The sequence below is a fragment of the Panulirus ornatus genome, chromosome 19 (genome assembly GCF_036320965.1).
Source record: "Panulirus ornatus isolate Po-2019 chromosome 19, ASM3632096v1, whole genome shotgun sequence".
Classification (NCBI taxonomy): domain Eukaryota; kingdom Metazoa; phylum Arthropoda; class Malacostraca; order Decapoda; family Palinuridae; genus Panulirus; species Panulirus ornatus.
In genome coordinates this window covers 53,917,158-53,931,964 of record NC_092242.1, presented here as the reverse complement: position 1 = coordinate 53,931,964, position 14,807 = coordinate 53,917,158, and the positions used below count along the sequence as shown (strand labels likewise).

Below are 14,807 nucleotides of genomic sequence, written 5' to 3'. Positions count from 1 at the left end.
CGCGGAACAAACAGATGCTCTTTTGTTTGTCGTACACCTCCCGCCTCCAGGACGGCAGCGCTCATAATGCCCCGCGGGGCGTGACTGAGCACGGTGTCGGGGGCCGCAGTTGTGGGGTCATGGCGGCAGACGTGTAACTGGGAAGGTCGTGGCTGGCGGGGTCGCCACTGTAGCTCATACCGGATCACGCCGGACGAGGCTGACACACTGGTGCACGTTGCGCCAGTCGTGGACACCGACCAACACCAGTGATGGGTTAGGATGCCGTGCAAGATGAAGGAAAGTACGATTCAGATGGACGTGAAGATCTGGGGCCGTATGCAGAAAAATTCTTAAGATTTCTGCTTATTTTTATGCTTAGCTGAGCAAGTGACTTAAGTGCCACACAGAGAAGGACTAAGCACAATGCTTAGCAAAACTCAAGCATAATGAAGTATGAAATGCAGTTTGGGTCAACATTTGTCGTCTGCTAAGCAAATACTTAAGCGTAGGGCAGCTTTCAGAAACATGCTTAGCAAAATTCTTAAAGTTAAGTAAAATTCTTTGGGGTTAAGCATACTTAAGCATTCTAAGAAGTTTTCTGCATACGGCTCCTGATCTCAAGACCTATGTCTTGGCAGAGACGAAATATATATATATATATACATATATCCGGATCAGTACGACCGCGGCTACAGACGATACGAAGCACGAGGTCACTAGGAACACGAGCGGCGTGGCCAGTGGTCGTGCAAGATACCCGGAAACCTCCAGGAGGAGGATCTACCTACTGCATCAGGAAGACCTGGTGAGACGTGTCTAGGGGAAGCCAGGTCATAACGTGGTACCCCCGGGCCATAATTACTGGAGGCTGTCTTTTAACATTTTCAAAATTAACGAGGCCATCACCGCCCTGAGCAGCGAACCCATGCCAGGTCCTCCGTGATGCCTTATATACCCTCAGTGAACCCTAATGGTCAGAGTCTAACCCAATAACACAACAGCTATTCGGGTTGAATCTCAGAGTCTAACCCAATAACACAACATCTATTCGGGTTGAATCTCAGAGTCTAACCCAATAACACAATATCTATTTGGGTTGAATCTCAGTCTAACCCAATAACACAATATCTATTCGGGTTGAATCTCATCCACCATGAGGTAGTCCAATCCTCGAAGTCTATTCATGTTTCACTCTTAAGTCGAGGCAATCCTACTCGTTCTTCACCTCCCTCATAACTTTCGCGTCATCTGCACACATGATCAAATAACGAGTCCAAGCCTCTCTGGCAAATCATTCACACAGAAGAGTGAGAGTCCCAGGGAAGAACCCAGCGGCACGACACTGTTGCTGATGGCAACACACACACACACACACACACACACACACACACACACACACACACACACACACACACACACACACACACACAATAAGGAGTCTCCTCTTAATTCCTGCCCAATGATCCAGCTCCATAATCAGCCTCTTAAAGCGGTACAATGTGATTTTTTTTTTTTACTGGCAGTCCAGATACAAGTATTGCACACAGCCTTACCTAGTGACTGAGACGATGCTCACAGGCTACTTGTGTGTTACTGTGACTCTAAGGACAAGACTGAAGGGGTGGGTACAGTTGTTGAGATCGATGAGGCAAAGTTCGGTCCATGGTTGTGGAATCATATCCTCCAAAGCTGAGGTTTTAAGTGTGTATTAGGTTACGTTTCGTCTGGTTGCCCTTTATTATGCTAGGCTCAGTTACATCACTGTTAGGTTAGGTTAGGTTAGGTTAGGTTACACCTACGTTAGTTAGCGAAGGTTCCATTACACCTACGTTCGTTAGGGAAGGTTCCATTACATCAACGTTAGCTAGGTTAGGTTACATTACACCTACGTTCGTTAGGGAAAGTTCCATTACATCAACGTTAGTTAGGGAAGGTTCCATTACACCTACGTTCGTTAGGGAAGGTTGCATTACATCAACGTTAGTTAGGGAATTTTCCATTACACCTACGTTAGTTAGGTTGGGTTACATTACACCTATGTTAGTTAGGGAGGTTCCATTACATCACCATTAGTTAGGGAAGGTTCCACTGCAACTACATTAGTTAGGGAAGGTTCCATTACACCTACGTTAGTTATGGAAGGTTCCATTACACCTACGTTCGTTAGGTTAGGTTACATTACACCTACGTTAGTTAGAGAAGGTTCCATTATAACTACGTTAGTTAGGTAAGGTTCCATCACACCTACATTAGTTAGGTTCCATTACACCTACATTAGTTAGGTTTCATTACACCTACATTAAATTGAACCTACATCCCTGTTAAAGTTGGTTTAGGTTACATTTCAACTACGTTAACTAAGTTTTGTTTGTTATGAATCTTTATGTTCTTCAAGTTTCTACCGCTCTTTCTCTCTCTCTCTCTCTCTCTCTCTCTCTCTCTCTCTCTCTCTCTCTCTCTCTCTCTCTCCCTGCTTAGGAACGGAGATTTCTCGTGTCATCCCCACATTTTTGAATGACTAATACTGTTCTCAGTCTTCTTACACCAATGTCGTGTAATTACAGCCAGACGTATTAATGTGCAAGGCTAAAATGATAGACTATCATTATTTTCATTCTACATTAATTGAGTTGATAGTAGTATGGGGTGGGGAGGTGGGCATAGAGGTCAGGGTTACGTAAGGTTAATTAACATCAGAGTTGGTGATACTTCTAGGAATTAACATAGTTTGTGGAGACCTAACATAGATTTCTCTAGGACACGATGTTTACCTCGCATCTTACATAGCCTGAAGAGTCTTTGACATAGGGTCAAATCAGCTAGAAGATTTGCTGCTGTCCACTGTATGTGTGTGGATTATATACACTGTAACACAGTGCACGCAAGCTCGAAGTAATGAGGCAAAGACAGATGTCACTGAATGTGAAAATGACTAATACAGTTTTGAAAATCCGACAGAACGCATGACAACTTCAAGCAACGCCATCAGGCAGGCCAAAATGTGCAGTGATTTTCAGTCATGTAGCTTGAAGATGGACTGCTGATTCTATCTGCTGTGCGACATCACACACGGGCATGTGTGCAGCAGGCTCAGTCCAATGGATTCCACTTGACTAAACGTGTGAAAACAATATACAGAAGCCACCTGGAAATGGACAACGTCCCATCTTGAAAATGCTATTTAAAGTAAGGTAAATATTGGCTGTTATGAGGAAGTTCGGTGAGGTTTTCGTAGATTCTTTTAATTTCCAAAAGACTTTCACTGTCTTTAATGTTTTCCCTCGATAGACATGAATCTATCTGGCCTCCACACATCATGATCGGTCAACCACTTATACTCTACAAAGAAATAATGTACTGGGAACCAACACACACACACACACACACACACACACACACACACACACACACACACACACACACGACACTGAAGCCTCTCCCTTCGTCACAAACATCCACGTTTTCCCTGATCTTCATATCACTCCCCAGTAGTGTATCACCTATTTACTCTAATCACTCGAGTCATTACCTCTCATCAACACTCTTTTAAACCACTTCTACAAAGCGTTACGAGTCCAATGATATACTTTTCTTCCACTTCCTTAAACAACATCTGTAGTGCCCTTAAACTACATATTTTCTTTGTAATGTTCCACTTCACACATGCCACCACCTGAACTGTGGAATCTATTAGAAAGTCTTAGAGAATGGTAGGATCTAATAACAAGAATCTATCACCAGGGAAGTGTGTTCATATTGATCATTTCTATTCTACGATTCTAGATGCATCAATAATGGTGGGAGTTATGAAGACCAGGTACAATAAAGTAACCCCCACATTTTCGAGATTCATGCATTTTCATAATCACGATACACTTCTCACCAACACACAGTTCCCCTTCCCATTATACAGTGTTTGAATGAACCATTTTTATAATCACGATACACTTCTTACCAACACACAGTTCCCCTTCCCATTATACAGTGTTTGAATGAACCATTTTTATAATCACGATACACTTCTTACCAACACACAGTTCTCCTTCCCATTATACAGTGTGAATGAACCATTTCCCTAATCACGATACACTTCTTTCCCCCCACACAGTTCCACTTCCCATTATACAGTTTGAATGAACCATTTCCCTAATCACGATACACTTCTTTCCCCACACACAGTTCCACTTCCCATTATACAGTGTTTGAATGAACCAATTTCCAATCTTCCCTATAACGTAAGACCCGTTCTTATTACCAGGGCCAATCCTCCTCCTCCTCCTCCTCCTCGTTTTCTGTTTCCCTCCCTGCCACCATGTATCTCTCTTAGACAAAACAGGTGAGATTTTGCCTCCTTAAAAAGGTGTGTCTCCACTACTTCAATAATATATTGCACGTATTCCTATCAATAAGATCCATGACTTTCAGCTCTTTATCATTTACTAGTAGGCCGTCTGTAGTGTGTACACGTCATCACTTAACACTCATAACCTCTGTGTGGCACTGGTGGGTGGGTTCCGTCCTCTTGCCTCATTTAATCTTTTTTGTGTGTACCATCTGACTGTGTTCTTTGCCTCTCCGTCACCCCTTGGCCTGTCACCTTTGATGACGACCCTACTGAACACCTCTTTAGTTTCTTAACCTCCTTAAGTACCTCCTAGCTACGTAATTCGAATTCAGAATGAACCATCACTGGTCGGACCCTGTGTCTCCACTATTTTACACCAGTTTTCTTGATTTCGTCTTCGACCAAAACTGCGCTTGGCATGTTTATATGCTCTAGGAGTCCTTTGATTAGTCGTGCTTCCTTTTTTATCCTCCCACACATATCCGAAATATGATCTTGCTCCAATCCAAGAGTCACCAGAGTGTGTGTGTGTGTGTGTGTGTGTGTGTGTGTGTGTGTGTGTGTGTGTGTGTGTGCAGCAAGGAAGCTGGATCAAAGCAAGCACGTAACCCTGCCGTGGGCTAAATTTCTCTCAGCATCATCACGGTGATGATGTTTGGGATCTGTTCCTCCTTCCCCCCAGCAGCAGCAGCCGCCCCACGACCTTGCTGCAAGACTCGCCATCCTCGCCAGGCTCTCCACCACTGCCACTCCCTCCGGTGCCGAATGTTAACACATCTGGATGAGACGTCGTGTATGATCTACACACACACAGCAAGGCCTTCGTCAGCTGTAGACGACGTGAAGGGTGATGAGCCAGAGGTCCCACAGCCACCTGACGTTCTCATGACAGTCTCCACCCACAGCCACCTGACGTTCTCATGACAGTCTCTACCCACAGCCACCTGACGTTCTCATGACAGTCTCTACCCACAGCCACCTGACGTTCTCATGACAGTCTCTACCCACAGCCACCTGACGTTCTCATGACAGTCTCTACCCACAGCCACCTGACGTTCTCATGACAGTCTCTACCCACAGCCACCTGACGTTCTCATGACAGTCTCTACTCACAGCCACCTGACGTTCTCGTGACAGTCTCTACCCACAGCCACCTGACGTTCTCGTGACAGTCTCTACCCACAGCCACCTGACGTTCTCATGACAGTCTCTACTCACAGCCACCTGACGTTCTCGTGACAGTCTCTACTCACAGCCACCTGACGTTCTCGTGACAGTCTCTACCCACAGCCACCTGACGTTCTCATGACAGTCTCTACCCACAGCCACCTGACGTTCTCGTGACAGTCTCTACCCACAGCCACCTGATGTGGTCATGACTGTCCCACCTCACAGTCACTTGATGTGTTATAACAGTCTCTAAACACACTCACCTGATGTGTTATGACAGTCAACCCATTACCATGGGATGTGCCATGATAGTCTTTGTCTATCTTCAAACATACATACAAACATACAGACTTACACATCCTCTACATATAAAGTAAATATACCTCTCTTGACCACGCAAGGAGGACGATAAAAAAGATGTATTTCCTATTCAGTTAATGCAAACTCCCCGTGTGTTGCAGTGACCTAAATACAAAGATACAGAAAGTAGCGAACCCGATCCCCAAAACATGGTGAAGCTTTTGTGTTTAATAAGGGTCACACAAGCCCTGCTTGTTCCACAGAATAAGTCTGGCTATATGACGGAGACTTCCTACAACATGCACTGCCTCGTCATCCCTACCCATCGCATGGTAAACAGACACAGAACCTCTGTGGCTCTCATCTTCGCTGTTCTCACCAAGGCTTTCGACCTAAGCATCCAAAACAATCATCAACAAAGCTATGAGCCTTCAGCTACAAAGTCTCATTCCACGACGTGGAGACATCCCCAGTGAGTGTCGTTAGGTTATGCACTTCTCAGGGAACCATCTCCACAAAGATGAGACACTGTGCTTCCTTGTACATGATGCTCGATGGGAGTAAGTCACCGATTCAGCCACTGATGTCAGCCATGACAAAAACTCTTGCGATCATACCGGCCAACATCCTCAACACCCTGCAGAAGTGAGTGGACGATCGCCAGAAATGTCACCATCGAGCAAACGCGGCTAGTAGTCTTGCACGCCATCCTTGCTTCCCATCGTGTCCCACCCTCTACTATCCCACTAGACCACAGTCCCCTGCAGGTTAGCCTAGTCCACCAAGCTTCTCGGTGTCACTCTGGGACGACAGACTAACCTGGGAGGACCACACCAGCCAGCACCATCATCAAATCCTCCAGCTGTCGTCTTTACATTAGACTCAAGACACTTGGACTCCTTGCGCCTGAGCTCAAGATCGTTTACATAACTTACACTCTTCCCAGAACTCACTTCTGCTTCCCTCCACCGGGTCCTCCTCCTCACCCGCCACACAGCGGGAGCTACTGGATGAAGGTGCAGCAAGGGGTACTCAACGATCATCCTCGGTCCCTCTTACACCAACTATCAAGTGGCACTCGACTGACACAATGGTCCTACCGACTCACCTACCATCACCTGAACCTCATTCGGCGATACATGTAAGGAAGTTACTGCACCATTCTCGCCATCTTCATCTCCCGCCACCAGTCTCATTGTCCCTGAGTTGCAGGTCGACACCAACAGCTGCATCGAGTCCACAAGAACTAGCGACAAACTACCGCAAGATGGGCGTCATACGAACCACTGTGACCAACATCATTAGTGAGCAATGAACAAACCACCCGAGTCATTGTTAAAAGCCTGTCTCTTTAAACGTATCTTTCCCAACCTCTCCCTTTTTTTTTTTTATACCCTCCCACTGTCTATATTTGTGTGATACTACGTATCCCATTAATATATATTTCAGCTTCTGGCTGATAGTAAATGATTAAATCACATTATAATCATCCCTTTAACCTGGTAAAGATTAATATAATCTCGGTGGTGTCGACAGCCGAGCGGGCGTTCACCACCTCCCCAGAGAGCAACACAGTTGCCCCTAAATTACAAAGACCATTTGTGTACAAAATAAATGCTTCGTGAAATGTTTAACTAATGATTTTTCCACAGTCATTAATTTAATATAGAATAGAATTATGATTTTTCTTCATGGACTCCGCTAAATTATATATTTTTGCTCCCCGTTGCTCCGGAGTGGATAAAAACATCGTCATGTTAGCTCAGAATATTTCGGCACCACACCATAACTTTATCATCTTTTTCAAATATGAAAATTTATGCAACGTGGCACAGTCAAAAATATTTCGGGGGGGAAAAAAAAAGAGAGGTATTTGACTAGCTTATTAGGAAGGTACACGTGCAGGTAATCATATTATACATAACTCTCCACCAGGCCAGCACGTGGAGGATCATATGAACGCACCCAGGACCCAGATCACAGGGAATATTACCGGTAAGCGCTCTCCCGGGATTAGCAGGATTCTATAGACGCTTCTTCAAGGACTTGCCTTGAATGGCATAAAGTGGCGCGAAGGTCAACATTCGCCTTCATCTGACAATCGTGGTGAGCTGGAAACGCCTGTGTCTCTGACATGTCAACAAAAGTTCCAAAAAAATTGTAATCTGTGATGAGCGCAGACACGAACACACAGCTGGGTAGTGCGACAGCCTCCGTCAGGTACGGCAGCCTACGCTAGGTACGACAGCCTCCGTCAGGTACGACAGCCTCCGCCAGGTACGGCAGCCTCCGTCAGGTACGACAGCCTCCGTCAGGTACGGCAGCCTACGCTAGGTACAGCGGCCTTCGTCAGGTACGGCGGCCTCCGCCAGGTACGACAGCCTCCGTCAGGTACGGCAGCCTCCGCCAGGTACGGAGGCCTCCGCCAAGCACGGCAGCCTACGTCAGGCAGGACGGTGACTCACGTATTAGCCGTCACCATGACACTCCTGCCCTACCCACTCTGTCCCAGGCTCAGGGGTCTTAAAAATGTAGGACTTCTATTCCGCTCCCTCCTGACCGACAGAAACAGCTGGCGAGATGAAAAGTACAATAAAGTTTATTTAGAATCGAGGGGGAGAAAAACAATAAAAGGTTTCGCTGGTAAGTCTGGGAACCGAAAAAGACAGAACGCCTACTATGATGCAGGGAGGGAGGGAGGGAGGGGGTAACTGAGCGTGTCTCCTGCCAAACTCCTCCAGTCTGATGGTCGATGGTGATCCCTGGGGCACAAGTGAGCCTCCAGGTCTTCTGGGATGGGAGAGAAGCAGGTCACACCTTCCCCAGGAAAAAACAAAAACAAATAATACATGAGAGAAAACGAAAAAAAAAAAAAATCAAGACATGGCTCGTCCACGAACTTCCAGCAATGCAACTGCGCCCCGGTGTCGGTCGAAACTATCGTACGGCAATCAGGTGTGAGGACGAGCCAGGCACAAGAGAGATGAAAATGTTTGAAAGACAAAAGTGTCAACACACAGGCTTAGAGCAGATCATCTTGGAACTGAACAGATGCACTGGAGAGGGCGGTGGTGGAGGAGGGGAGTGTGGTAACAGACCCCGATAGGCGCCCCCAGCAGCAGTCGTCAGCAGCCCTCAATAGCAGTCCCCTGTATTAGTCCCCCAGCTGCAGTCCCCAGCAAGCAGTCTTCAGCAGCAGCCCCCTGTAACAGTCCCTTGCAGCAGTTCGCAGCAGCAGCAGCCCCCAGTAACATTCCCTTGCAGCAGTCCCCAGCGGCAGCAGTCCCCCCCGCCCCAGGCACAATTCATTACCAGACTATCGCGGGAGAGGAAGAAACTGGCTAAATTAATTACTGTTTCAAGGAATATGATGGTTGCTCGGCCCTCAACCTCCCGGCATTGTTAGAGGACTCGCTTCCCCCCAGACAATTCAGTGCCCATAAACCACCAGACACCCCCAGAATCTACGACCCTGAGACATCCTCCCCCAGGACCTACCAACTCAACCCCACCCTCCCCCCAGAAACCTCTACGACTCATGAACCCCATAAAACCCCCCCCGCGAGACCCACCAACAACTGACACCCTTAGAACCCACCACACGCAGATAACCCCCAGAGGATCCACAACTCCCCAGACATCACCAGGACTCACCACCCCCAAGCATATCCCCCCCACAGGCTCCCCCCCCCCCCAGGGAACAAAGATCGCACTTGGAAACTTTGGACGTTCATTCTAAATTGTTTAATAAAAAATGCAAAGCAGGTCATACGGGGGAGTTTGGGTCCACTGGAGGAGGAGGAGGAGGAGGAGCGGTTACCGCTGTGTAGACGCTCCCTCCCTCCCGCCCCCGGTGGTGAGGGATGGGATAGATGCGCCCCCCTCTCCTCACATCCCATCCCTGATTGTGGATGGATGGGATAGAAGACCCCTCTCGTCTCTGGCTGTGGAGGATGGGATAGATGTCCCCATCCGTCCCTGGTTGTGGAGGATGGGATAGAGCCCCCCCCTCTGTCCCTAGTGGTGGAGGGAAGGGAGAGATGCGCCCTCCCTTCCGTCTCTGGCTGTGGGGAATGGGACAGACATCCCCTCCCGTTCATGGTTGTGGGGGATGGGACAGACGACCCCCCTGGTTGTGGGGGTATGCGACAAACGCTCCTCTCCCGTCCCTGGTCGTGGAAGGACGGAACAGTCTGGTAGGACAAACGCACCGTCCCTTACCAGACTGTGGGGAAAGATAAGAGTGATAGGGGACAGACATCCATCCCTCTCGTCCCTTATACCAGAAGGGAGGCAGAAGCTGGATAGAGGGATAGTCCAGACATTCCCATCCCGTCCCATGGATGTGAAAGGGATGGGTTAGAAGGATGGAGGCTGCTGGTTCAGGCGCCCCAAACTTCTGAGTCCCCCGTAGCTCTTCATAACTTGCCCTATACTATGACGCATGCAACGGGACGACATTGTTAAGCCTATGCCGCAAGACCCGCTGTGTTGCCTGGATATGCTATGTTGTCATCAATCACGTATTACTCTGAGATGTTATGTCGTAAGAGACGCTATAGTACTGTAGATGGACGATATTCTATAGAGACTATATTCTATAAGGGATGCTATGATATATGGGGTGCTTTGTTATCGAGGCCGCTATGTTAAAAGGAGACACTATGGTAACAGGGACACCGTGATGTAAGGGGATGCAATGCGATACAAGGACACTGCTATCGTGGGATGCTATGCTGTACTGGGTTACTGTGTTAACCTGAGCTGCTATGCTATACGGACTCACTGTGTTATCGTGGGATGTTACGGTATACGCATGGGTAATGCTATCGTTGAAAACTATATGTAGATATACTGCTATCGTGGGTTCCTGTGCTATACGGGGACACAACTGGAAATTAGTGCTCTGCTGTAGAGGATTCTAGCAGTGATGTGGACACTTGTGGTGCAGGAGGCGATATGCCCCAGAGGTACTTCATGGCCCCTCTGTGGTGGAGCGGTTAACTTTCATGACCGTGACGCATTCACGGGTCGCCCAGGGTCGAGCGCATAGGTTCGAATCCTGGTTGTGGCAGTCGGTCTACAGTCAACCCAGCTGTATATCTCCATCCCGCGGGGTTGGTAGATAAAATGGGTACCTGGCTCAGGCTGGTATATATATATATATATATATATATATATATATATATATATATATATAGAGAGAGAGAGAGAGAGAGAGAGAGAGAGAGAGAGAGAGAGAGAGAGAGAGAGAGAGAGAGTTAATGTGATGGCCTTAATTAAGGCCTCAGTTGCCCACGCCGTCTCAGCATTACCTCCAGTTGCTCCTCTCTAGCTAGACCATCATGAGGAGACTGTCAGTCTCTCATGACAAACAAAAGGAAGTAAATGATCCGTACAGGTAGGCTTCACATGGACCATAGGTAGCCAGGGCAAGCCGGTCCACAAGGGCTGGTACGACGGACCAGTTTAATCCCTCTCGCTCCTCTGGACTGGTCTATCCCTCCCGGTAAAGTACCACCAATTTACCCTACTACTCTATTCCCTCTGAATATCGTTGATACTGTTTTGCCGTAGTACAGTGTAGCGGGTGAGAACAGAGCAAGAGCAGCAGACCGTGATTTGGAGCATTACTTTCAACGTACGACGATCATAAGTCAAAAATGGTGAGGTGTTTGAGAGCTCAAGGGAAACGTGGGCCTAAAAATGGTACATGAGTAAAACCAAATCAAAAGAAATCCTGAAAAACTCACCATACCTAACCTGGCAGCCGATATTTACCTCAGTTTGGATATCATTTGAAAAAATGAATAATCGTACAGTACCGAAAACTGATTCCAAAAACAAACGTACTACTAGTAAATATAGAAATGTAGCCTAGCTAAGCAACTGTACAAGTTAGTGTTATTCGCCTATAATAGCATTTGTAATTAATCTTGACTGCCAAGGTAAGTTAAGTATGGTTTCCGTACGTTCTGTTGATGAATAGGATTGTTTAAGTTACTTAAACATTAAATAACTCCTCGTTTTCTCTGATTATGGCCCTTTATTTCCCCATACAAAGACAGATTCCAGCGACGAACGCGGCTGACCTCACGGAGCATCCAAGAATAATATAATTTCAACAATATTATCATAACCGAGATAGATCAGGGTTGCTATGCGATACTGAGTAAGTTTTCACAGTTTTTGTTGATTCCTGGTCAGGTCACACCAATACATACTTTTTCTAACTAAACATTTTCCTTCAGCTTCATAGCCCTCCCCAGATCTGGGTTTCTATGCGATACTAAGTTTTCACAGTTTCTCTTGATTCCTGGTCAGGTCACACCAATATATATTTTTCCTAACTAAACATTTTCCTTCTGCTTCATAGCCCTCCCCAGATCTGGGTTTCTATGCGATACTAAGTTTTCACAGTTTATCTTGATTCCTGGTCAGGTCACTTCAATATATATTTTTCCTAACTAAACATTTTCCTTCTGCTTCATAGCCCTCCCCAGATCCAGGTTTCTATGCGATACTAAGTTTTCACAGTTTCTCTTGATTCCTGGTCAGGTCACACCAATATATATTTTTCCTAACTAAACATTTTCCTTCTGCTTCATAGCCCTCCCCAGATCTAGGTTTCTATGCGATACTAAGTTTTCACAGTTTCTCTTGATTCCTGGTCAGGTCACACCAATATATATTTTTCCTAACTAAACATTTTCCTTCTGCTTCATAGCCTTCCCCAGATCTGGGTTTCTATGCGATACTAAGTTTTCACAGTTTCTCTTGATTTCTGGTCAGGTTTCACCAATACATACTTTTCCTAACTAAACTTTTTCCTTCAGCTTCATAGCCCTCCCCACTATCGAACTGTTTATCATTGTATGATCAAACTGATGCTCCACATTACGCTCAGCTGCTCATCTTCTGTTCTCTAAGAACTAAACTACCACTGGGAAACAGTATTAGTTAAATTCCAAAGCTTAATAGAGTGGCGGAGCCAAACTGGTATTTGACCTACCGTCTGAAAACCAGTCTATCCTTCCAATCCGTCTGGACTGTTGGACCAATTAATTTTATCTCACCGGTCTGTCTTGAGCGGTCTACCCCATCCTACCCGCCTGGTCAAACAATTACTTTGGTATGTGCAGGTCAGACCATTAGCTACTTGTATCAGTTTAGTGTTTACTGTCCAGCGTACACGATAAAGCCGAATGTTTTGGCATAGTAGCAGAGTCTGCCTTGGTGATACGTTAAACCAACAGTGTGCTGGTTTTCGGGGAAGGCAGTCTGTGGAATAGTACTAATAAACCCAAAGCTCATTCTACAAACAAATAAAACTGTATACAAATCCCAGTTAACCCTAAAACAAACGATCGAACAACCTGATTAACTCTTCAGAGCCTCCGTGCAAACGTACTTGCCTTCCTCATGATAAGGTTGTTGCTCACAGGCCACATTAGTAGAGGTGTCTTTGGTCTTAGTCCTACGGCTTGACGCTGATGGCCTTAATGACCCTAACAATTTACAAGCCTCAAGACCAAGCAATCAAACAACCAACTATTCAGCTACCATCCAACTACCATTATGGCCTAAAATTAAAAGATAACAAAGAAAATATAAAAAATACGACTCCCATGTGTCATAACACGCGGGCATAAAGATAAACAACAATGTTTTGCTCCACTGCACGGTGGAAAGAGCTATGGTGCCCCACAAGGCCACAAGAGAGCGTAACTGTAGAGTTTTTGCGCAGGAACAGTTTGGGCATCGCTCAACATTCCTGCTACAGGAATCTGGTGGACAACATTAATGTTCAGCACTCACCTTCCCCGACTGTGTGGCGCTCACTCCTAAAGGCTCGGGTCGACCTCCAGACTGGTGGGTCTTCGTTCTGAACACGGACAATAATGCTACAGGCGGCCTACGGCAGGCACCCGGTGGCTGTGCAGGACAGAGAGGATCCTCCGAGGACCCAGCCAGAAGGGCAGGCCAGCAGGCCGCCACCTCCTCCCTCGCCGTGAGCCTCGCGAGCAGCTCATAGTGCAAGAACGACCGCTGATGGGCGACATGCGGATAAAACCGAGAGACACGTCCGGGCAACGCACCATCACACCTAAGACAACAGTTGACATGTGCCTCGGATGGGAGTCGATCCTCCGTAAACGAAGCAGTAAAGGTGTTCGAGAGGTTTCGGAACTCCAGTACTGAGATGGTTCGGACAGCTCTGGAGTTTCGTGATAGACATGTAAAATTCACAATGTGAAGTTTAGTAGTTGATATTGACGGCAGTGGATAGTGGTAATAGATTTAACACTCATTCAGTTGGTATGTTACCTATATCTAACGTATGTAATCACGTTAACATTATAACTGGAAATAGTGTGAGATGATGAAAAAAAGTATGCTAATGAAATTTATGATATTTCTGTAAACGCTCTCTCTCTCTCTCTCTCTCTCTCTCTCTCTCTCTCTCTCTCTCTCTCTCTCTCTCTCTCTCTCTCTCTCCGTTCCGCAAGACAGCGAGGTGCGTCAGTCGGAGGCATTCATGGAGGAGGTGCAGCGTGAGACTTGTACTGATTTGTGATGGGCTCCACACTGAACGCTACCTAGTGTGATTGTGATGTCACTGCATTATGGTAAGTGATAGGGATATTGTCACGGGTCCACATACTCACATCCAAGGAGAGCAGGGCTGCCACTGTGAAGCCCAGATGCGAGAGTTTTGTTCGGAATTCTTCGTCGGATTGTCATATTGTTGGACACTGAAGAGGTAAAGTAATTTATGGTCTGACTGTACCAACAGTCCACGAGAGGAGGAGGAGGAGGAGGAGGGGGAGAGAGGGAACTGGGTGAGGGAAGATTTTCGTGCACCCCCATGGCTCCCTAGTGTCACCCCTTCCCCTGTAGGTAGTGGGAGGTGCGATGGCTTTCACCTGAGATAATGGTAATTCATTATTCATTTCTGATGTTAACGTTATGGGCCTGCGCAGGGCTCCTCCGGTGACGTTCATGTCTC

At 46.7% G+C, this 14,807-nt stretch overlaps 1 protein-coding gene across 9 annotated transcripts in view; it reads right to left on the bottom strand.

Annotated features, from left to right (window-relative positions):
* LOC139755506 (trichoplein keratin filament-binding protein-like) overlaps window positions 1-14,807 on the bottom strand; it is a 650,577-nt gene that overhangs the window by 397,899 nt on the left and 237,871 nt on the right. Inside the window, exon 1 of one of the 9 annotated variants that reach the window (XM_071673876.1) lies at window positions 13,616-13,891. The exons of 7 other annotated variants lie outside the window; for them this stretch is intronic. The gene's annotated coding sequence lies outside the window, so the exon portion shown is untranslated. Of the gene's footprint in view, window positions 1-13,615; window positions 13,892-14,807 lie in introns of those variants that run through there. One more of the 9 variants, XM_071673873.1, reaches the window with a different exon arrangement.